This window comes from Dromiciops gliroides, chromosome 4, assembly GCF_019393635.1.
Source record: "Dromiciops gliroides isolate mDroGli1 chromosome 4, mDroGli1.pri, whole genome shotgun sequence".
Taxonomy (NCBI): domain Eukaryota; kingdom Metazoa; phylum Chordata; class Mammalia; order Microbiotheria; family Microbiotheriidae; genus Dromiciops; species Dromiciops gliroides.
Window position 1 is genome coordinate 490,234,829 of NC_057864.1, and position 23,605 is coordinate 490,258,433.

Below are 23,605 nucleotides of genomic sequence, written 5' to 3' on the forward strand. Positions count from 1 at the left end.
TACAAGAGTGAGTGCATCTTAAAGGGACAGGGCTGCTTTCTCCTTGGCTTGGAGGAGAGGCTCTCACAAGAGATGGGATGTGCATGTGCATGTGCATGTGCATGGAGACACAGGAATGAATGGAGATGACCAGGATGTGATTTGGAGTTTTAGTGAAAGGAGAGAGGGAGGCAAGGTGGGAGGGAGGGAGAGAGGGAGAGAGGAAGAAAGAGAGAGAGAAAAAAAGAGGGGGGAGAGAGAGAAAAAGAGAGACAGAGAAAGGGAAAGAAAGAGACAGAGACAGAGACAGAGACAGAGACAGATAGAGGGGGATGTGGGAGAGAGGGAGAAAGAAGAAGGAAGAGGAGGAGAAGGGGGGAGGGTAGGAGAAGAGGGAGAGAGGAGCAGCCTGGAATGATGTTCAATAACTCACAGATTGTTATATTTTTTAGAATTATTTTAGTTGCATTTGGTCCACATGTCCAAGTTTGTTTTTCCATTACTTTTTCTCCCCAACCCCCATTTGAGCTCATGTTAAATTAGGGCATCACACTTACCTGACAAAGAATGTTCCCCAAGGAGAATTTATTCTATGTGAATGGGTGTGGAAAATCGCTGGGCATCTTCCCAGGCATTGTCTCCTCTGTTAGCAAGGTCAGAACTGGGCTGGGGGTACAAGCATCCTGCAGTGCTGCTGGATGAGAGGGTCATCAATATAGGGACTGGAAGGAGCCTCAGAAGCCAGCTGGACCTCTCCACAGCCTTTATCTTACTCATGCACAAACTGAGGCCCAGGGAAGTTGAGTGACTTGCCCAAGGTCACACAGATAGTGAGCTGGAGTCAGAGGAGAACAGATACAGAGCTCGAGGAGAGCTTGGGGCCCTCTACCTTAATACTCTCATTTGACAGTTGGGAAACAGCTGTGGAGGTTAAGGGACTTGCCTTAGATCCTACCAGTTCAGGCTTTGAACTGTGGCTCCCAACCCAGGGCTCCCCACTTCCTCCCAGTTCAACCTCATGCAGGTAGAGCCCTTGGTGCATCAGAGGGAAGGAAATGGACAAATTCCAGTCCCTGGGAATCTTCAATCAGTAAACCATCTGCTATCATTTGAATGAACAGAAATATACCAAACAGGTGTGGGAGCCAGGTGGGAGGATAGCAATTCTAATTACCTCAGTTTAACCTGTGATCACCAAGTGCAATGGTGGAATTTGCCTGCTTAAAAACAACCTAAACAAAACAGAAAACACAATTTGATAGAAAAAAGAAATAAAACCAAGGAGAAGCAAATTCACCTCCTGTCCTTGGTGCAAAGAAATGGCGATCCTCTCAACCTTACCCTCGAATCTCCAATGACCTGCTTTTCCAATTAAGCATGAAAAGGGAGTTTTGAGTAAAAAACACAAAACTTAACTGGTTTTGCCACAAGTCCGCAGATTCAGACATGAGAAGGATGCTCAAAAGTCATCTAAGACTAACCTCTTCCTTTTAGGGATGAGGAAGTTCAGTCCTGGAATGCTTTTCTTCCTCACTTTCATCTCCCTCCAACGCTCAGCTCAGTTGCTCCTTCCTATCAGAGTCATGTCCTGATGTTGTTGCTTGTTTCCTGTGCCTAGCCCTGAATTCACTTGGTATTCATTTCATATTTGCTTATTTGTATATTGGTTGCTTCCTCTGAGTGTAATGTAAGCTCCTTGAAGGTGGGGGATGTTTCAGTTTTGTCTTTGTATCCCAGGGCCTAGCTCGGTGTCTAGCAATTAATCCATAAACATTTATTAAGTGCCTACTGTCTTCCAGCCACTGGACTAAATGCTGGCACACAGCAGGAGTCTAATAAATACTTGTTACATCAATTTGTCTTGCTTAGTGCAAGGAGAGGAAGCAAACCTAGGTCCTCTGAATCCAAATCCTGTGCCCATTACCACCATACTCCCCCCCAATCCTAACCCTAATGCCCCCTAATAATCCCCTGTCCTTTAGTGACTGCTGATGTGAGCCAGCAGCAGGGAGGGCTAGGCCACTTTGGCAGCTGCTTTGAGTGGGACCCTGGGAGGTGAGGGCATTATAGAGTGAGGGATGCTTTCTAAAGGGACTCTGAGGATCTGATGCTCCGATGTTCTGCCCTCCATGGGATTGATTGAGTGACATCAAATTATTTTGTGATGTCAAGTGATGCACATTACAGGAAAGGTTCCAGGCTTCCCTGAAGCAGTAGCACAGAAGGGGTATCAGTTCAAACCTTGCCTAGGGTGCCCCAATTCCCTGGGTATAGGGCTGGGTTTCTCCATCAGTGAGGTTAGATTTAAGGGGTAGTATGAGATAGTGAATAGAAGCCTAGATTCGGAGTCAGAAAGACCCAGGATCTAGTCCCTGGCACATACTGACTGTGTGACCTTGGGAAGCCAATGAACGTCTCCATGTCCCAGGCTGCTCTCTAAGAATCTGAAGCTCAGAAGGGAATCTGCCTAAGGTGAATTTATTCTGAGCCCTCTGAAATTGTGGACAAATGGGGCCTTGTGTATGGATGGTTCGGGTCCAGGATTAGAAGTGCCTTCTTGATCCCAGAGAGGGACAGCATGATGATGTGGATTGGTAAGGAAGACCCAGGTTTGAATCCTGACTTAGAGATTTACTAGCTGTGTGACCTTGGATGAAGTCACTTAACCTCTCTGTGGCTCAGGTTCCTCATCTGTAAAATGAAGGACTGGACTATCTGACCTACAAGTCCCCTTCAGCTCTGGCTTTAGGATTTTGTGATCCCATGACATGAGATTCAGACTCATGACACTCACCTCAGTTGGGTCATGTACTCATCTAGTCCAGTTACCAAGAAATGTTGGGACTTCCCACAAGGTAGACATTATCTGACCCACCTCAGTGTCAATAGAGTGAAAGCCAACTCTTAGTATGGGGACAAAGTCAGGGACTAGGAAGTCTACCTTTTCATGCTCCTGCTTCATTATTTCCTTTAAAAAAATTTGGAAGAGCCAAGATGGCAGAATATAGGCTGGGACCCAGCCAAACTCTCCCGGTATTAGCCTCCAAACAACTTTAAAATTTTGGAGCAACAGAGCCAACAAAAGGTCAGAGGGAAGCATTTTTATAGCCTAAGACAACTTAGGAGCTCTGTAGATGAGATCCATGATGCAGGGTGGGTAAAGGCCTGGAGTGAGGCAGGAGCACCAGTGTTGGGCCTTAGAGATGATGGTGACAGTGGCGGCAGTGGTGGTGGTGGTGGTGGCGGCAGCATCAGCAGGAGTTCTCAGCCCAGAGATAGTGAAGGAGTTGAACAACTGGTCAGAAAGAGATTATAGGGATCTTCTGCTGGCACTAGGTGCAGCAGGCACTGATTGGTAACTCTATTGCCCATAAGCAGTTCTTGTTTCAGAGTGGAGAGGAGTGCTTGTGATTGGACACAAGGGAACAGGGACCCTGGTCACAGCCCCAGGACCAAGAATAGCATTAGTACTTGTGGCTGTAGGGGAACAGGAGCCCTTCCTGGGTAAAGACCAGAGCACAGACCAGAAAAGCAGTGGCCATATCTCTCCCAGGATAATACCACCTTGAAAGCACCCAAAACTTGCAGACCCCTAGAACTAGCTTTGAAAATAGCAGGATAAAAAAAGCATGAAGCTTGGGACCATGCCTCCCTATCCCTAAATAAGCAGAGGACAACTTTGACAAAAAATTAAAAGTGAAGATAAAGACTAGAAAAATTAGCAAATAAACAACAAAAAATAATTCAACCACAAAGAGCTACTATAGTGGCAGGGAAGACCAAGATGTAAATTCAGAAGACAATGAGAAAACAGCTACAAGCAAAGCCTTAAAGAAAAATGCTAATCAGACCCAGGGCCAGCAAAAATTACTGGAGGAGTCAAAGAAAGAGAAGAGTGGTAGTGGGAAAATTGGGGAAAATAATTAAATCGATATAAGAAAATTATGAAAAAATAATTTACAGCTTGGTAACAGAGACACAAAAACATTACTGAAGAAATATCACCTTAAAAAACGGAATTGATTAATGATAAAAGAGGCACAAAAACTCATTCAAGAAAACAAAAGAACTCCTTAAAAAGCAGAATTGGCCAATGGAAAAAGAGGTAAAAAAGCTCATCGAAGAAACTTGAAATTAGGTAAATGGAAGAAACAATAAAACAAAGTCAAATAAAAGAGCCTACACATATTTCAGAAATTATAAAGAAAAATTGCCCACCAATATCTTGGATCCAGAGGGGGAAACGGAAATGGAAATAGAAAGAATTTACTGATCACCACTTGAAAGATATCCCCAATAAAAACTCCCAGGAATATCATATCCAAATTCCAGAGCTCCCAGGTCAAGGAGAAAACATTGCAAGCAGCCAGAAAGAAACAATTCAAATATTATGAGACCACAGTCAGGATCACAGAAGATTTAGCATATCCCATGTTAATGGAGCAAGAAGGCTTACAATATAATACAGGGCATACTTAATTATTTTACATTGCTTATTGAGCTTTGGGATAATTGTATTTTTTAAAAATTGAAAGTTTGTGGCAATCCTGAAGTAAAGAATTCTATCCAGTGCCATTTTTCTATCAGCATGTGTGTATATCATGTCTCTGTGTCACATATTGGTAATTCTTCAATATTTCAACCTTTTGTCTGTATTATTTTATGTTATGGTGATTTGTTGTCACTAATCTTTGAGGTTTACTACTGTAATTGTCCTGAGGTGTGCCTGTATTTTGGAGGGCAAAGGAGGATTACAACTAATATCACCTACTCAGAAAAAACTGAGTATAATCCTTTAAGCAAAAAAAAAAAAATGTATATTTAATGAAATAGAGGACTCCTAAGCATTCCTGATGAAAAGACCTGAGGTGAATAGAAAATATGAATTCAAACACAAGACTCAAGCAAATAAAAGGGTAAGCCAGGAAAGAGCAATCATAAGAGACTCAATGGAGTTAAATTGTTTACTTTCCTATATGGTTAAGGTATGGGTAACTCCTAAGTACTTCATTTTTAGGACACTTAGAGGGGAGTCTGCAGAGACAGAGGGCACAGGTGTGAGTTGATTATGTTGGGATGATTTCAGAAAAAAAGAATGGAGGGGTGAGAAAGAGGATGCGCTGGGAGAAGGAGGAAGAGAGAGGTGGAATGGGAAAAAAATTTCTCACATAACAGGAATTGCACAAGGAAGAGCTTTTACAGTGGAGGGTGAAAATAGATGGAGTAGCAGGTATGCTTAAACTTCACTGCATCAAAATTGTTTCAAATACAGAAGAATATATACCCACTAAGTTGGGTATAGAATCTATTGGGAGGGGACTGGAATGTAAGGGAGAGAGCTGTTTGGGGAAGATGGTGGTTGGAAGCAAGACAGATGTTTGAGGAGAACAGAAGGACAAAAAGGAGAAAGGAGAGAGGAAAATGGGGTGTGAGGGAATGCATAGTTAGTGATTGGAACTGTGACTATGAATGGAGTATGCTAACCCATAGAAGTGGATAGCAGAATGCATCGGAAACTGGAATCCAACAATATTTCTATACAAGGGATAGATTGGGAACAGAAAGATGGCACACAGAGTTGACATAAGGGCTGGAACAGATCGAATATGATTCAGCTGAAGTGAGAGGGCAGGAGTGGCAGTCATGATCCAGAAGCAAAAAATAGACTTAATTCAAAGATAATCAGGGAAATGACATTTTGCTAAAAAGGTATCATAGAAAATCAAGTAATATAAAAAAAAAACTGTACAAAAAAGTTTCTCTGGTGAAGGCTTTACTTCTAAAATGTATAGGAACAGAGTCAAATTAATAAAGTGAGAGCCATGGCATGACTGATAAATGGTCTAAGGATATGAATAGGCAGTTGTTCAGAAGAGATCAAAAGTTATCTCTTAGTCATATGAGGAAAATGTTCGAAATCACTATTCATTAGAGAAAGTCAAATTAAAAGAACTCTGAGGTAACACCTCACACCTATCAGAAATGAGAAAATGCTAGAGGGGATGTGGGAAAATAGGTACATTGATGAATTGTTGGTGGAGGAGTGAACTTGTCCAACTATTCTAGAGGACCAATCTGAAACTATGAGCAAAGGGCTACAAAATTGTACATACCTTTGACCCAGCAATACACTACTAGGGTCTGTACCCCAAGGAAAAATAAAAATATTTATAGCACCCCTTTTCATGATGGCAAAGAATTGGAAACTGAGGGATGCTCAATCAAAGGGAATAGCTGAACAAGTTATGGCATATGATTGCAATGAGTACTATTGTTCTCTAAGAAATGACAGGGGGGGGCTTCAGAACAAAAACATGGCAAGAGACCTTTATGAACTAATGCAAAAGTGAAGCAAGAACCAGGAGATTATTGTGCACAGTAAAAACAATGTCGTAATGAGGATCAACTTCGAAAGACTTGACTATTCTGATCATACAACGATCCAATACAATTCTAAAGAGTTAATGATAAAATCATGCTGTCTACCTCCAGAGAGAGGACTGATGAATACTCAGTGCAAATTGAAATATAATTTTCCTCACCTTCTTTTTTGGGTACTATGGCTAATATGGAAATATGTTTTGTATAATTTCATATTATAATTAATATCATATGGTGTTTGCCTCCTTAGGGAGTCAACAATTGTTTCAGCATACAGTTCTCTTCCATCTCCCATCTCTTGTAAAAAATATAACAAAGAAAGCAGTTAAGAAACCAACTGATAAAGGTGGACTGGTGGTGTATTCACTATTATTATCTGTAGGTCCCCCTACCTCTCTGCCAAGAGGGGATACTGTGTTTTGTGATTTGTTTTCTGGGGTCAAAATTGATCATCACAACCAACTTCCTTACCTTTTGAATGTTAATTTCATGGGCATTCTCTTGGTTCTGTTTATTTCACTTGGCCTCAGTTCAGAAAACCTTCTCTTCTTTCTCCGAATTCCTCAGATTCATTACTTCTTAAAGCACCACAATATTTCATGGCATTCATATATCACAATTTGTTCAACCAATCAACGACTGTACCACTTTATTTCTAGTTCTTTTTTGACTACAAAAAGGCTACTATAAAATTCTCCGGTATATATGTTAGTATGTGTGTATGTAATATATGTATGTTGAATGTAAGAGAATGGTGTGAGTATATGTGTGTGAGCGTGTGTGAATTTATGTGAATGTGTGCATGTGTCCTGTGTCTATGTGTATGTTTGTGATTTTACATGTGAGTTCGTGTCTCTTCCATGGGATGCATATATAACCATAAGTGAGACATTGGGGTCGCCTTATTACCTCTTTAAATGAATGGAGGGGGATTTTGCCTTCTCTTAAGCATTCCTCTAACCAGAGTGCTCACAGCAGGATGGATACATTACAAAGCTAATTTGCATAGAATCCCCCAGGGGAAGGAAAGGCTCAAATACTCCGAGGCAGTAATCCGATTTTCCAATATTTTTGAGTTCTGGTTAGACTTGCTTTCATTTCACCCCGGAAGCCTTTTCCCTCCCCAGTAATCAAACAATCAGTGTTAGACAATCTAGGCCTGCCCAGATCTGAACAGGTTGTGGTTCTGTTCAGGCCCTGAGGCTTCAAACGATAAATCTGTAACCAGCAGTAACTCTATTTCCTTCTGTTCCTTCCTGACATTTAATTAATTAATTACTTATTTAAATTATTCTAATAAAAAATGATGCTAGATTCCTTCAAGTGGAAATATCTTCCTGATGCTGGCAACTCACCAGTATATACTTGGAGTTGTCTGAGCCAATTTGTCAAGGTCTCTCATTTCCTACTGTCATGGATGGTGCTTCCAGGCTGCTTCCCACCCCCACCAAGGCCAGAGCTGGAAAAGTTCTTGCCTAGAGAATGTCATTGGGAAGTCTGATTATCACAAGAGAAAATAAAATGATCCCATATCATCCCAAGACAAACATAGATTCCTTTTGGATTATACCTTTTTTTCAGACAATTAGGTATCCTAGAATGGTGGCGAGAGTTGACCTCAGAGTCAAGGAGACTGGATTTGAATTCTGCCTTTGATGCATTCTGACTGAGTGACTTTTGCAAAATACCACTTGACCACCTAAAATTCCTATGCCAACTCTCACTTACGTGTGCAGGGAAAGAATGGGTCCCCAGTTTTTTTGGGGGGATATTTTGTAGTAACCGTTCTTATATACCTGCTTAGTAAACTTCCCTTCTAAATAGTGGAAAGCACACTGGATGGGGCTCACTTTACGATAGGAAACTGAGCCCAAGGAGATTAAGCAACTTGACTGAGGTTCCACAAGTAAGAAGTGCGCTAGATTCAGTCATGGATACAAGTTGAACCAAGCTTCTCTGACTCCAACCCAGCTCCCTGCAGGGCATCATGCAATCAGACTTGTTCTCCTTGGCCTCAAAAGGCAGACCCAGGCGCACAGGTGGGAGTTTAATATAAAGAGAAGGTCGTATGTATATATGTATGTATTTATGTGTGTGTGTATATGTGTATATATATTTCATATCAGTGAAGGTCATCATAAAGTGGAATGAATTACATTTGGAGATTATGGGTTCCCCTCACTGGACATCTCCAATTAAAGGCTGGATTTGGGGAGTTGTAGAGGGAATTCTCAGTCAGATATGGGTTGGACTAAATGAATTCAGAGTTCTCTTCCAACTCTGAAATTCTGGGATTCTGTGGGATCAAATAAGTAAATTCTTTGGGTTGGAAATTGAGTTGTTTGCAACTTTGGCATTGAACAAAATGGCAGACCTAGTTAATGCTGCATTTTAATCTATCGAAAACACCCCTTTCCTTGGAAAAAGGAGTAATCCACCTTTTGGAGACTAAGAGATTGTAAATTCCAAGTGGGCTGTTACTGAGTTGATTGACAACTCGACCCTCCCTCCCTCCCCCCCATCTAGTTTTTGAATATAATCGGAGCTTAGCAAGGGTTGCTGATTAGCTCCCAGCTCCTAGCCAGACATCTGGCTTACCATATTGTTGACTGAGGAATCTTCTGCTTTGGGAATGCTCCCAGGAGCCTTTCTTCTTCCCTTTCCCTCCTTCTGTTATGATTCCAAATACACCAGGAGAGCAGTGAAGGTAGAAGACAGTTCAAGGCCATGGTTTATAACCTTGTCCATGACAAACAGAACACCTCTCTTACCACTACTCTATGGCCATCTCTCAGCAAAGTAGCCAACCGCTAAGCAAGCAGGAAAAGTTCAGGCTGTAGCTTTGTGACTGAAGTCAAGTTGTAGAATCATAGATGTGGAGTGGGATGGCCCCCCAGAGGCCAAATAATTCAACCTCCTCAATTCACCATGGGGAAACTGAGGCCCAGCAAAGGGAATGCATTGCCCAAGGTTACTCAGGTAATAAATATCAAAGGAAAGATTAAAACCCAGGCCCTCCAACTGCAAATCTGGTACCTTTCCCAGTTTATAGAAGTGCCTTTATGGTCAAATTTCTGATCGTTCAACATTGCCCCAAAAGGCCAAAGGTTAGGATCTTTAAACACAGCAGCCCCAAAGTGTGATCCTCACTCTCCAGTGTGTAACACAATACAGCAATAAGTCAAGGACCCATGAATATATCGGTCTGGGAATGCACACATGTGACCACCTGGAAGAAGTAGCCTTATAGTATGGCCAGAGAGACAGTGAGTGACTTCTCTAGGGTCTCATGCCTACTATGTACATAGGATCATAGACAGGACTGGAGAAGGCCTCTGAGGCCACCTAGTTTAATCCTCTCATTTTGGGGAAGAAACAGAAGCCCAGAAAGTTGACAGAACTTGCCCAAAGGTTAAGTGACTTGTATAAAGTCATGCACCTACAACGTTCATAGAATCATGGAATTGATTCCGAGCTAGGTCATCTATTCGAATCCTTTAATGTGACAAATGAGGAAAGTGAAGTCTAGACAGGTTATCTGCATAAGCTTACACAGACTACAAGTAGAAGACACAGAGTTCAGACTGCAATGAGCTTGTTACATATTACACTATTGACCAGAATTGGGATGTGAGCTTGGGTCCTCCTGATTCCAGAACAAATCCTCGATAAACTTTCCCATGTTGCCTCTTAGAGAAAATAAACATTCTTCCCCCTCCCATTCTATAATCTTAATTTAATATTGGTGGTCCTCCCCTCCCAGGTTACCCCCCCCCCCATCAGGTTGTCATTGCCCAGTCATCTTTAGCCAATTTCTGAGTCAAGAAGGCTGACAAAAACCCTAACTTCTTTTGCTTTGAGCCTTCTGGTTAACTGCATACATCCCCCCCTCCTCACCTCAAAAAAATGTTAGTTTTTGGATTCCTGCATGTCCTGTACACACCTTGATGAAACCTAAACAGAGTCTTCTGGGACCCAATACAGATTTCTCCTATGAAATGACATTCTTGACTTTGGCTAAAAAAAATCAGGCGATAAAAAATAATTCATTAACTAAGCTTGCTAGGAGGACATGACATTCTGAGCAGCATAATCATTTCAGAATTTATGTCTTTTCCCATGAAAATAACAGCAAACACAAAGTTTTATATCCTGGGCTTCGGTTTTTTTTTCCTAGACAAAGCTGAGCTAATAAGCGAGGGCAGTGAGGAGACCATTGCCAGAGTAGTCTGGCTGTAATATCAGTCATAAGCACAAAGGAAAAAAAGAATTTCCATCATCAGAGGATTTCTTGGTTATGAATTCATGGAGGTTATTTCTAGATCTCGATGAGGCAGAGGCCTACTCTTGAATCACTGCACCTTCAAGGGAGAGGCCACTTGGCCTGAAGCACACAATTGGCTCTGATTCTAAATTTACCTAAAATGACCATAACTTTCATTTTGACCAGGTTTTTCATCTTGGTGATTGATTTGCTTTTATAATCATCTTTGATTTCCAGATCTAATCCATCCACTACCAAGTGAGAGGCATTGCTCGAAAGAGAAAAAAGAAGGAAAGATGCAAATCAGCAAAAACAAATCAATGAATTCAATGGAACCTGGCAGGATATACAATATTCCACACCCATAGACTCCCACCAGTTGAAAGAAGGGAGGGAAGTAGCCAGGTAAATGCCTAACAGCTCATTCTCTGACACACTTCTGCATTATTAACATTCTATCACTTTCTTAAGTCCAGACAATCAGCAAATCATCAATCATGCCCTAGTTTGCAGTGATTGCCTATTTCCAAGCTGTAAATGATCCCACTGAAAATTTAACAATAGGCTCTCTGAGCTTCTTTGAACCGGCTTCAGCATACCCCTTGAAGGACATGATTTCAAGTATAGTTAAATTCTGCATTTCAGGCCACTCAACTGGCCCCGGGGAATCCTCAGTCATGATGGTCACAGTCCATTTGCGCCTCCCCAATCTGTGCAAGTCTTGTCCACATCGTCTCCTAAATTCACACCACCAAAGAACTGGTGGCTTCCTAAGGTGTCCTCCAAAGGACGTCAGAAGCCTCGTGCATGCTGACTGTCCATCTTTCACTTCTCATTCTTGCCATCGTCTCTACCAGTCACACAATTCTTGATGACATTGCTTACTCTCTTTACCTTTGTGGAGTTGCTCGTCAGTTTGCAGCCTGCTCCACCCAACATGCTCCTGTCTATTGCCACTCTTTGTGATACTAGCATTAGTTCCTTGGAAAGTAATGCCATTTTATGTCTTGCTGCCCTACAGCAATATCAGTAAATTGTTAGTATAAAATGGGCTTTTGCTTTCATGTAAGCTTGGGGTCAATGAAAGTTTGTCAACTTCCCCCGAGCAAGCTCATTGGGACCAGCTCATTGTCCATTTGTACTATTTGTCCCTAGATACACGCTCTTAGACAAGTTCTATAGGGCGTCCATCTAAGTGATGATGAAATTGAGGAAATAGACGTTCTTCAATCCACTTGGTCTTTTCCTGTGTGAAATGGATGGACCAAACTCCTTGAGTGATTTTTCCTTCTTCTTCTAGGAACCTTGTATGTTCTAGGTCTTGGAACAATTATTCCAGTGTCATCTGAAAATACAAACATCTGGACCCCACTAACCACAATGAGTCCCTCTTCATCCTACTTTGTTCATCAAAGTGGCAAATACTTTTTGGTGAGTACATCTGTTCCTGATTTATTCCTTCTCTAATACATATTATCAAAGAGTCATTGAGCAGGGTTATTTGATTGGTATAACTTCCAAGGAATCCTGAATGTTCTCAATATATTGGTGGAGCACTAGTCATTTACTGACTAAGATATATTCTGGCCCTTAGCTGACCCAAAGAGATGCTCTTTATTCAAGAGAGAGAAATTCTCATGAGCCATATGACTCAACTCTCATCCCAATTATGGCCAGCCAATTATGGCCAAGGCTAGCTAGGTAGCATAGGCGATAGAATAGGTCTAGAATCAGGAAGATCTGAATTCAAAATCTAGCCTCAGACCCTAGCTTTGTGATCCTGGGCAAATAATTTAATCCTATTTGCCTCAGTTTCCCCATCTGAAAAATGAGCTGGAGAAAGAAATGGCAAACCACTCCAGTATCTTTACCAAGAAAACCCCCAATGGGGTCATGAAGAATCAGAACATGAACTGAAACAACAACATACTTCGTGAAGGCCACTCCCACCAGTTCTCTCTTCACCTTCTTTCCCCACTCAAATTACTTTGTATTTACTTAACCATGTTCATATTAGACCACAGATATCCTGGGATGTAAGCCCCCTTGAGGGTAGAGTCTACTTAATTTTTTTCTTTGTACCTCAAACACATAGCCCAGAGCTTTGCACACAACAAATATTTCAAATGTTGAATTAAACTAGAACAAAATGGATGAGATTAACATGAGCAACTTCTGGTTGGAAGGTCTTTCATCAATCAATTAACAAGCATATATTAGATATTTAAAGTATGTTAGGTACTGGGGATATAGAGAAAACAAAAAGAAACAATTCAAGCTTGCAAGGAGCTTAAAATCAATGGAGGGGAGAAAAGGAGAATTTGAAGAGTGATGGAAAAAGAAAACAGAAAACTACAAAAGCTGCAATGCTTGTTTCTCCTATTTTCAACCCAATCTACCCAGATTAAACAATCGTTTATTTCAACTTTGAGTATTTTGATGTTTTGAGTCAATAGTTTTTTAGAAAAGTATATCTCCTGTCATTTTTTTCTTCGATATCTCTCCTCTCTTTCATGGTTGAACTATGTGAAGAGCATGTACAATTAGTGCCCCCCCTTTCTTTCCTCTCACATTCTTATGAAGTCAACTCTTAGCATCTTGTCTTCCAACCTCATCATTCAACTGAAGCTGCCACTAGATTCAGCAATTAAGCGATTGGTGCTTTGGATAGAGCATTTGTGATGAGTACATTTCAATGAACACAGATGATATATTTATGAAAAATTGTGGGTGGGTCATTTTTTGTAACTCCGATCAGACTTTAGATGCAAGAGCAGAGCAGAGCAGTTGTGGCCACTTACCACAACCCCACAATGATGCTGCTATCAGATAGTTCTTTGGCAGAGCTGAGGGTTCAATGTGGCTTCTGTGATAGAGTGGAAAGAATACCAAAACTCCAGTCAGCACATCTGGGCTCAAGTCCCAGTGTGGTGATTCCATCCCTGTGTAACTGGGCAAGTGTCTTCATTTCTCAGGGCTTCAATGGCAACAACTTTAAAATAAGGGGATCCATAGGATTAGAACTGGAAGGGACCACACAACTCATTTAGCTAACCCTCTTCATTCTACAGATGAAAAACCCTGACCCCCAGAGCACTTAACCAGCTGCTCATAGTCACAGATGGAAGAAGTAGAAGAGTCAGGATTCAGGGGGTGGCTAGGTGGTGCAGTGGAAAGCACCAGCCCTGGATTCAGGAGTTCCTGAGTTCAAATCCAGCCTCAGACACTTGACACTTACTGGCTGTGTGACCCTGGGCAAGTCACTTAACCCCCATTGCCCCGCAAAAAACAAAAAGAAGAGTCAGGATTCAAACCTACGTCCTCTGGTTCCGAATGTCTCACCCTTTCTGCCCACCTTACTGAGGTCCTGCCTGGTTTTAGTATTTATGACCTGGGACAGCCACTTATGAGTTATATACACTTGGCAAAGCCTCTTTGTGTCTGTTTCTTCATCTGTAAAATGAGTTCGAATGATCCTTGCCTTATCTGCCTCTACGGGATGATGAGGAACAGGTAAGATAATGGATATGAAAATCATATTGGAATATTTGTGTAAATATGATGACAATGGGAATGTTCCTCATCAAAGTAGGTGGTGCTTGGTCCAGACCCATGATTTCATTGATGTAGACATCCTCAAGTAAGGAATTTTTCTACCAATTCAGGTCCATACCAGTGTTGCAGATTATATTAAAGGGTCTGAGAATTGCTTAGAGGAAAGAGAAGTAAAATGACTTGCTCAGGGTCACAAAGGCAGTATATTCCAGAGCTAGAACTTGAACCCAGATCTTCCTTGCTCCAAGGTAATTTCTATATCCACTACATCATACTGCCTTTCTTTATTAGTTCCTTCTAGATTAAAGTGCTATCATTTATCTAGAGCTTTAGGACTTGTAAAGCCCCTTGCATAGGTCACCTCAAACCAATCCTCCCACCAGCCCTGTCATGTAGGTACTATGATCATTCCCATTTTACAGATGAGGATACTGAGGGTCAGTGAGATTAAGTGACAATCCCAGGATCACTTAGCTTGTAAGCATCCGAGGGCCGATTCAAATTCAGGTCTTCCTGACAACCAAGGCTAGTACTTTATGTACTCCAACACCTTGCCTCAATGCTTTAGTTTATCCTGGGTGAAAGAGTTCTTCAATAAAAACCTTTCTAACATATATCTGAATAGGATAATGCATAAGACAATCGACTCATCTGGATCCTTGTGACTTGGCAAAGTGGCTGGCACACAATAGGTCCCTAATAAAGCCTTGACTGACTGATAGGCGATTGTATTACAGTGGATAGTGTTGGGGGAAAGAGCAGTCACCTTGGGATCAAGAAGACCTGCGTATGAATTCCATTTCCACCATTTCCTAGTTATAAGTCCCTGGAAAACCTGAGAAAATCCTTAAAGGCAATTCACTTAGAGTCACAGATCCAACAGGGGTCAAGGCAGGGACTTGAACTCAGGGCAGGTTTTCCTGCCTTGGTGTCTGACTCTCTGCATCAGGTTACATCATCTGGTGATTTGTCTGGTACATTCAGATCCGGGCTTATTTCACCATGCTCCATTTTCTTAGAGAGATTCACCCATTGATTTAAAGGGCTTCCTTGTCCTGTAAGTATGACCTCCCTCATTTTGTCCATATACCAACCCCTGGCTGCCTAAACCCCAAGGCATTGTCACTGCCTTCAGTCCTTGTCTCTGAGGCCTCCCTGTGGAAAGGCTGGCTGGAGGAGGGTGTCAGCTTTGGCAGCTGGCTTGGTGGGCAGTGTGATCTTGGGGGATATTTCCTCTCCTCATTGCATACACATTTATAAATAGACTGAGGCACATTCCAATCAATGTAATCCTCCAATGTGGGAAGGAGTGCTCCTTCTACTGAAATAGGGACAGGTGTGGGCAGAAAGTCAGCTCTCAGGAATCCACAAAGCTCTGGAGACTGCTGTTTCCCCAAGGGGCACAATCTCTGATGGGATCATAAAGTGAGGGCTCATCTACAGTGTCTCCTGGGGAGAACCTACCAATGGTCAAGACATGAAACACTGCACTTTTGTAAATGCTTCTTTTAGAGGAGCTGGGGCAGGGGAGTGATGTAAGATCAGAGCTCTGGAGCTGGGAGGGACCCTCTAAAGCAACTCCTTCACTTGACACAAGAGGAGGCCATGACCCATGTCTTCTAACTATGCATCAAGGCAGTCAAGGGGAGTCCAATGGGAATGGGATGTCACATCAAGAGCACTAAACTGGGGAATCTGGAGGACAGGGTTCAAGTCTTGGCACTTTCACTAACTTGTGACCCTCACTTGTCTGGGTCTCAGTTTTCTTTCCTGGAAAATGGGGTGAGCTGACTAGAGTAGAGTCATTAAGTTTTTTTCAGTTATGTCCAACTTATTGTGACCCCATTTGGGGTTTTCTTGGCAAGATGCTGGAATGGTTTGTCATTGATTTTTCTAGCTCACTTTACAGATGAGGAACCTGAGGCAAAAAGGGTTAAATGACTTGCCCAGGCTCACACAGCTATTAAGTGTTTGAGACCAAATTTGAACTCAGGTCCTCCTGACTCCAGGGCTGGTGCTCTACCCACTGCACCACCTGGTTGTCCCACTGTGAGGAAAGACCTTTAGAATTAAGTGCCCAACATACTTCAAGACCTTCAATAATAACAAAGGTTAAATTTTCTTGTTGTCACTAAGGCAAGAATTCATTTAACCAATTAATAAACATTTATTAGACTCTTTCTATGCCAGGTGGTAGGAATACAAAGACAAAATGAAACAGCCTTGCCCACAAGGAGCTCACACTCTAATGGGAGAGACATGTTAATATCTAAGTATATACAATATGGAAATGAAATAAATTAAAGATAATTTGTGGTTGGAAGGTGGGAACAACTGGGAGAACAGCAGGCAGAAGGAGGCACTTCTGCCAAGAACCGAAGGAAAGTAGGAATTTGAAGAGTCAGAGGGGAGGAGGAAGTCATTCTAGGCAAAGGACACCGTTTGTTCAAAGGCACAGAAATGGAAGATGGAACATGAGGAACAGCAAAGAAGTTGAAGAATTTCGGAAGGGAAGTTGTGTGTAACAAGGCTGCAAAGGTGGGTGGGAGCATGGCTGGGAGACAGGAAAGTGTGCTAATGGTTTTGTTTTTTAATTAATGTTTTATTGGTAGTTTATTTCTATATGACAGTTATTTCCAAAGATACCCCCAATGCCAACCCTAGTGAGACTTCACCAAAAAATATTTAAGCAAACTCATCACCTTCATCAAACTGCATTGCAACATTCTGTACCCATAGTCCTCTGCTTCTCTAAGGAAAGAAGGGAGGTGTGTTTCATCATTGTTTCCCTGTAGCTATTATTGGTCATTACAATGACATAGCATTAGACTTTGCTTTAGTGGTCTTTCAAATTTACCTTATTGTAATAATTATTTTATTGTTTTACTGGTTCTGCTTATTTTGCTCTCTATCAGTTAATACATCCCTTCCCTTGATTCTGTGAGCTCCTCATATTCCCAGAACCACAGAATTTGAATTGGAAAGGACCCCTATGGCCATCTGGTCCAATTCATACATGAAAAGATTCCTCGCCCCCATAACATACCTCACAAACAGTCATCCAGTTTTTGCATGAATACCTCCAAAGGTGGGGAACCTGCCACTTTTTTTCCTGCCACTTCTTAAGGTAGCCCATTGCACTTTGGACTAGCCCTTATGGTTAGAAAGTTGTCCTTGACATCAAGCTTACATTTTCCTCTTCAACTTTCTGCTACTGCTTTGTCCTCTGGACCAATCCAAAGAAGTCTAATCCATCCTCCATAGACCACCCTTCAAATCCTTAAACAAAGCTCTTACGCAATCCTCTCCACTCCCAACCCCTCCCCCACCCCGCCCCCCAGTCTTCTTTTCTCCCAGCTAAATATGCTTAGTTCTTTTAAATGATCTTTGCATGAAGCACTCAAGGCTCTTTACCATCCTGCTTTTCCTTCTCTGGATATTATTTCTTCTTTCTTTGAGCATCCTCTTCCTCCCAATATGGCTGTGCCCCTATGCAATGTAGCTCTGTCTCTTGCTATCTCACTAATCCATTCTGAACCTTAGTATTTCTGACGTCCTCTGTTGCCTGATCTTATTTCTATATCCTGTACATTTCTTTTTTTTTTTTTTTTAGTGAGGCAATTGGGGTTAAGTGACTTGCCCAGGGTCACACAGCTAGTAAGTGTTAAGTGTCTGAGGCTGGATTTGAACTCAGGTACTCCTGACTCCAGGGCCGGTGCTCTATCCACTGCGCCACCTAGCTGCCCCTGTACATTTCTTTTTAAAGTCTGAGTTGGTTGATGAGTTTCTGGTATATCCGCATAGTCATTATTTCTGGAGGTAATATGACAGTCAGTTATATTCATGTGTGACCATTAGTTTGGCCATTCACCAATCGAGAGGCATCCACGGTTTTCTGTTATCACGAAAAGAGTAGCTATGAATATTTTGGCATATATGGAAACTTTTTCTGCCTTTGTTATCCTTGAAATATATGTCTAATAATGGGATTTCTGGGTCACAGGGTAGGAACAGTTTGATATTCTCCTACAATTCTAAGGTGCTTGGACCACTTCATAACCCCACCAACACTGGATGAATAAGCCTTTGTTCTTACAGGACTCTCAACACTGACTTTCTCCATTTTTTTTTTTTTTCTGTTTGCCAATTTGCTCAGTGTGAGGCATAACCTCAGAACTGTTTTAATTTACATTTTACTTGTTAGTAGTGATTTGAAATAATCTTTCATATGATATTTTTTGTTTGTTTTTTTGCGGGGCAATGAGGGTTAAGTGACTTGTCTAGGGTCACACAGCTAGTGAGTGTCAAGTGTCTGAGGCCATATTTGAACTCAGGTCCTCCTGAATCCAGAGCCGGTGCTCTATCCACTGCGCCACTTAGCTGCCCCCTTTCATATGGTTTTTAATCGTTTATAAATTTCAAAATTCTTGGTTTATACCCTTCAATTCCTCATCTCTTAAGAATAGACTAATAGTTTATAGAATGGCTTCCTAGGACAAGGGGTTTGAATTGAGGAGTTTGGGATGAAACAGATGGGATATCTAGTTGACTCTGATTTTACCCTAAATCCCAATAAATTAGAAAACCTCCATTACTAATAACAGTAACAGATGGAAGGGAGACAGTCTTTGAACAGATTCAATGTCCCATTTTAATCTAGGATCCAATTTGAGAGACAAATGATTGGCTATCTATCTGCTTTCAAAATGAAGCATCTTGGCAAATGGGCTAAGACTTAAATGACATTAGACTTTCTGATTCAATTCAGTTAAGTTCTTTTTAATTCAAAAAAGTCTGGGGCTAAAAGGCAATAAAATAAAAGAAAAATTTAAAAGTCCCAATCCCTGCCATCAAATCTGACCTTCTATTGGGGTGTGGAGGAGGGGAGAGGAAAAGGGTAAAAGGATAGTATAAAGGGCATTTAAATAGAGGAAATATCTTATTTTCCTAGGCCATTACATTTTATCAACTAGAGTTCTATCAGCATTCTTTTTTCTCTATGTATTCATTCTCAGGTTAAATTTTTCATTTTTTGCCTCCAGCTAGAAAGCATTGAGCTAAAGGCAGTATATCAGATGTGTATTACTTACTAGGAAGACTTCATTTCACTGTGATGGTTTGTCAATGGTGGCCATTAAAATAAGAAAAAAAAAAGAACTGCTCATGGATTGAGCTCTATAATCACCACTCGTTCTGATCTTTTTTTTCAAGGAGGTGAAATTCATTCAAGTGATTTGGAAATGTTTTCCCTGAATTAAGAAACAGAATAACTGAAAGTTTTCTCATGGAAGGTAAGAGGAAGTTCAGTGTGTGCCCTCCCTGGCGTCCTGGGCTCCTTAGGATCCAGTCCGTCAGATGTGTTTTGACCTTCTTCCTGTGATAAAGCCTGCTTGGGCCAAGAAGAATGAGAAGGCAGCAACAGGGAGCAGGGCAGAGAGGCTTGCATTTGGAGTATTGCAGCAGCATGATGCACTCAGAGTTCCTGGGTTCGAGTTCTGACTTCTAAGTGAGAGCCTGGGCAAGACATTTCCACTCTCTTGACCTTGGTAGGTTCCCCCTCTATAAAACAAGGGGGTTGTGCTAGATGCCCCTGATGCCCCTTCCAACCCCTTGATTCACCAGAGATGTTTATTCTCCTGATTCCCATTAAAAGCCATTAAATCCCCTGAAGACAAGTGCTGTGTTAGCGTCTGTGCGAGGAGAGAAACAGAGAAGTGACTCACAATTCCTTTTTTCCATTATGGGGCCTGATAAAACCAGGCTGAGCTCCAGACATGCAGGCTGCCTCCCTCGGACAGCAGCCCACAGACAATCAATAGTGGTTTGGTCAATGAAGGTTGGAAAGTTTCAAGGTGGTGGGGGATACATCAGGAATTTCCAAGAATGTAAATTCGAGGGTCTGGCCAGGCCATTTACAGTTACTGTAATTTATCATTTATAAAGGGCTTGTTGTGTTTATAGCAACCATTTTTACTCATTGCTACTTTTAACAATAGGGATTATTCACATTTACAGAAAGCTCAAAGGTTTACAAATATTTATAGCATTATCGCCATTCAATAAATCAACATCTTGATGGTCAGGCAGCATGGTGCCGGGGAAAGCTTGTTGGATTTCATGTCTCTGCCACTTTCCTGAGTTACCTTGGGCAAATCAATCTACCTACCTTTTTGGGCCTTATTTTCTCATCTGTAAAATGGGAGGGAATAACTCTTGCCTTGTCTACCTCATAGGAGTGGTGCTGGGACACAGTGTCTTACAAGGACAAATGGGGTCCAGAGGAAGGTAGGCTGAGTTCATGGAGGTCATAAAGGTCAGAGGCATGGCTTGAACCCCTCTGCTTCAATCCAGAATTCTTTCCACTGCATCAAACGGCTTTAACCATTGAGTCATGCAGCCTTGTTCCATCCTTTGTCAGGGAGTACCTTCTAATGCTCCAAGCTCCATATCAATCTAAGCAGCCACACACATACTGAGCTCCAGCATTCCCCTGTCTGTCTGGCTCTCCGGCTGCTCCCCAGCCCTGACCATTGGGTTTCCCCCTCAGCCTCAACAATACAGTTGCCAATTCTCTTCTTAGGGTAAAGCTCATGCTAGAAAATCTTATTTCTCCCTCATTATCTGGGTCTCCTTAAATTGAATATCATCCCAAAAGATGAGACAAGCAATAGGGAGAACACACCTGCAGGACGGTTCTTAATCAGACTCACCAGATCTGGTCTTAATGGTGACAACAGTTTGGCTGAACTGAGCAGTGAGGGGGTTTGGGAAATGTCAGTTTAGCTTTTTGTTTCCTGTTCCCCCATTGGCTGTGTAGGACCTCCAGGCAAGCTTCCCCCTCCTCCTTAAATACTCTGCCTGGCATCACAGCCGATCCTTCCAAAGGCAAATATTGATCCTCACAGACCCACCCCCTCCCCCTCAGCTGGGGGGCCCAAGTCACAAGACATGGCCAAGTCAGAAGGGAGTGAGTCAGACTCCTCAGAGAACAGTTTGATCAGGGTTTGCATGGGAAAGAAGAATAATTTTCAGAAAAAATCAACCAAACTCATCACTCCAGGAAGACTTTAGTTTTTGAAGTAATTTGTTACAGGAAGTGAGGGTCTAGCTGGAAAATGTCCTTGACCTGAAATGAGAACAGCAAACCTCCCAGTATGTTACCTCACAGACCAGCCCTCAGAAGGGACTCGTTTACACTGTGGTTGCCCTCGGGACTGCACTCAAGGGATGAACAATATATTTTCCAGATGACTCTACCCATGAGCTTGACCCAGAACGGGGCCTTCCTGGGCACAAATTCTTCTTCTTTTTTTGTGGGGGGGAGCACAAATTCTTTCACAGGACATGAGAACTCATCCTCACTGAGGCTGATGAAGAGATTAATCATCAACTGAGACAAACAATTCTTGCCCTTGTGACTTAAAATGAATATTAAAAAGTTTGATTAATGCCATTTGTTTCTCCACCACAGCTGTTTATCCATAAAAAGCTCCGCACCACACACATAGCCCCTGATTGAACCCTTCTTTCTAATAAAGAAAACCAGAGAGCCAAATGATAGCCACCGGTCACTCTGACGGTGAATTCTACTTTCCTAGAGAAGTCTCTTCATATATATTGTGGCTCTTCCCAAGAAGCTTGGTTTGTTTTGTGTTTGCTTAACCTCCCAATGGTGCTTGAATCATGTTCTAGTTGACAAATGGTCAAAGGATATAAAGAGGCAGTTTTCAGCAGGGGGGGGGGGAATCCAACCTATCTATGTTGTTGCTGCTGTTGTTGTCGAGTCATTTCAGTTGTATCTGACTCTCTGTGACCCTATTTAGGGTTTTCTTGGCAAGATGCTGGAGTGGTTTGTCACTGGTTTCTCCAGCTCATTTTACAGATGTGGAAACTGAGGCAAACAGGGTGTCCAGAGTCACAAAGCCAGTAAGTGTCTGAGGTCACATTTGAACTCAGATCTTTCTGGCTCTAGGTGTGGCACTTTAACCTACTGTGCCACCAGCTGCCCCAACTTATTCATATCCATATGAGAAAATGCTCCAGATCTATAAGAAGCAGAGAAACACAAGTTAAAGAAACTCTGAGGCTCCACCTCACTCTCAACACATTGTCCAACTGTACAAAAAAGGAAGTGACAAGTGTTTGAGGGGCTCTGGGAAAACGGGAACATTCATGCAATATTAGGAGAGCTTTTCTAGAAAGCAATTTGGAACTGGGCTCCTGAAGTTACTAAACTGGGCCTACCCTTTGTTCCAGCAACACCAGTGATAGGCCTGTACCCCAAGAGGTTAAAAAGAGAGGAAAGGGAGCCACACGTCCAACAAATACTTAGAGCAGCTCTCCCTGTGATGGCAAAGAAGTGGAAGCTAGGGAGGGGTCCATCAATGGGGAAGGGCTGAATAAATTATGGCACATGAAGGTAATCAAAGAAACCATGAAAGGGACAGTCTCAGAGAAGTCTGGGCAGATCCTACGAGCTGATGCAGGGGGAAGTGAACAGAGTCAACAAGCATTTATTAAGTGCCTACTCTATACAAGGTGCCTCTGAGAAGCGTTGTGGACATAAAGAAAGGCCACTTCAGTCCCTTCCCCCAGCGATCTCATGTTCTAAGGGAGAGACAACACACAGGGAGCTAATTAGAAGAATGATTTTTTTTTGCTTTGGTTATCTGTGCATATTTTTAAAGGGGCTCATTTTTGTCCCCCCACTCCTGCCAGTGGGGCCTGGTGGAGGAAGGAGGGAGACACAAGTATTAATCGAATGAAAGAAGGTTTTACTTGAGTTGTGACATGAAGGAAGCCAGAGAGTCTGAAAGTCAGAAAGGAACAGGGGGAACCTTCCGGTCATGAGAGACAAGCAGTGCAAAGGGACAGAGACGGGAGATGAAGCACTGTGTGCACGCGGCAAGTGGACAGTACGGATGGATTGTGGCATCCATGGAAGTGTCCTCCACGTAGAAGACTGGAAGGGGCAGAATATAAAGAGCTGTTTCTAGGACAACAGTGGGCCTGGAAGGATGTTTTGTAACAAGGTTCACAAAGCAGGGGGCACCTCTGTACCTGGCTCCCATGCCTCTCTCCATAGAGCTGAGGTCAGATAGGAAGACCTCAAAGATGGAGGAGGGTTGCTGTAGGATCATCCTGAAGGGAAGGAACTAATCCAGATGTAGTCAGCCCAGGGCTTCTCCCCCACAAGGGAGGGGATTAAAAGTTGGAGAAAACAAAGAATAGGGAACACGGATGCAGGACACCATTTTCCCTGGGCATTGGACAGACCAGGACTGAGAGACCTAGGCCAGTCCTGCCCCGTGGGCACCCAGTTTCATCCATTTACTGGGGTGGCGGCTGACTATGAGTTGAAGTGGGGGAGCACTGGGAGGCCTGGAGCAGCTCAGGAGCAGGGGGGATGAAGCACCTGGATCTACA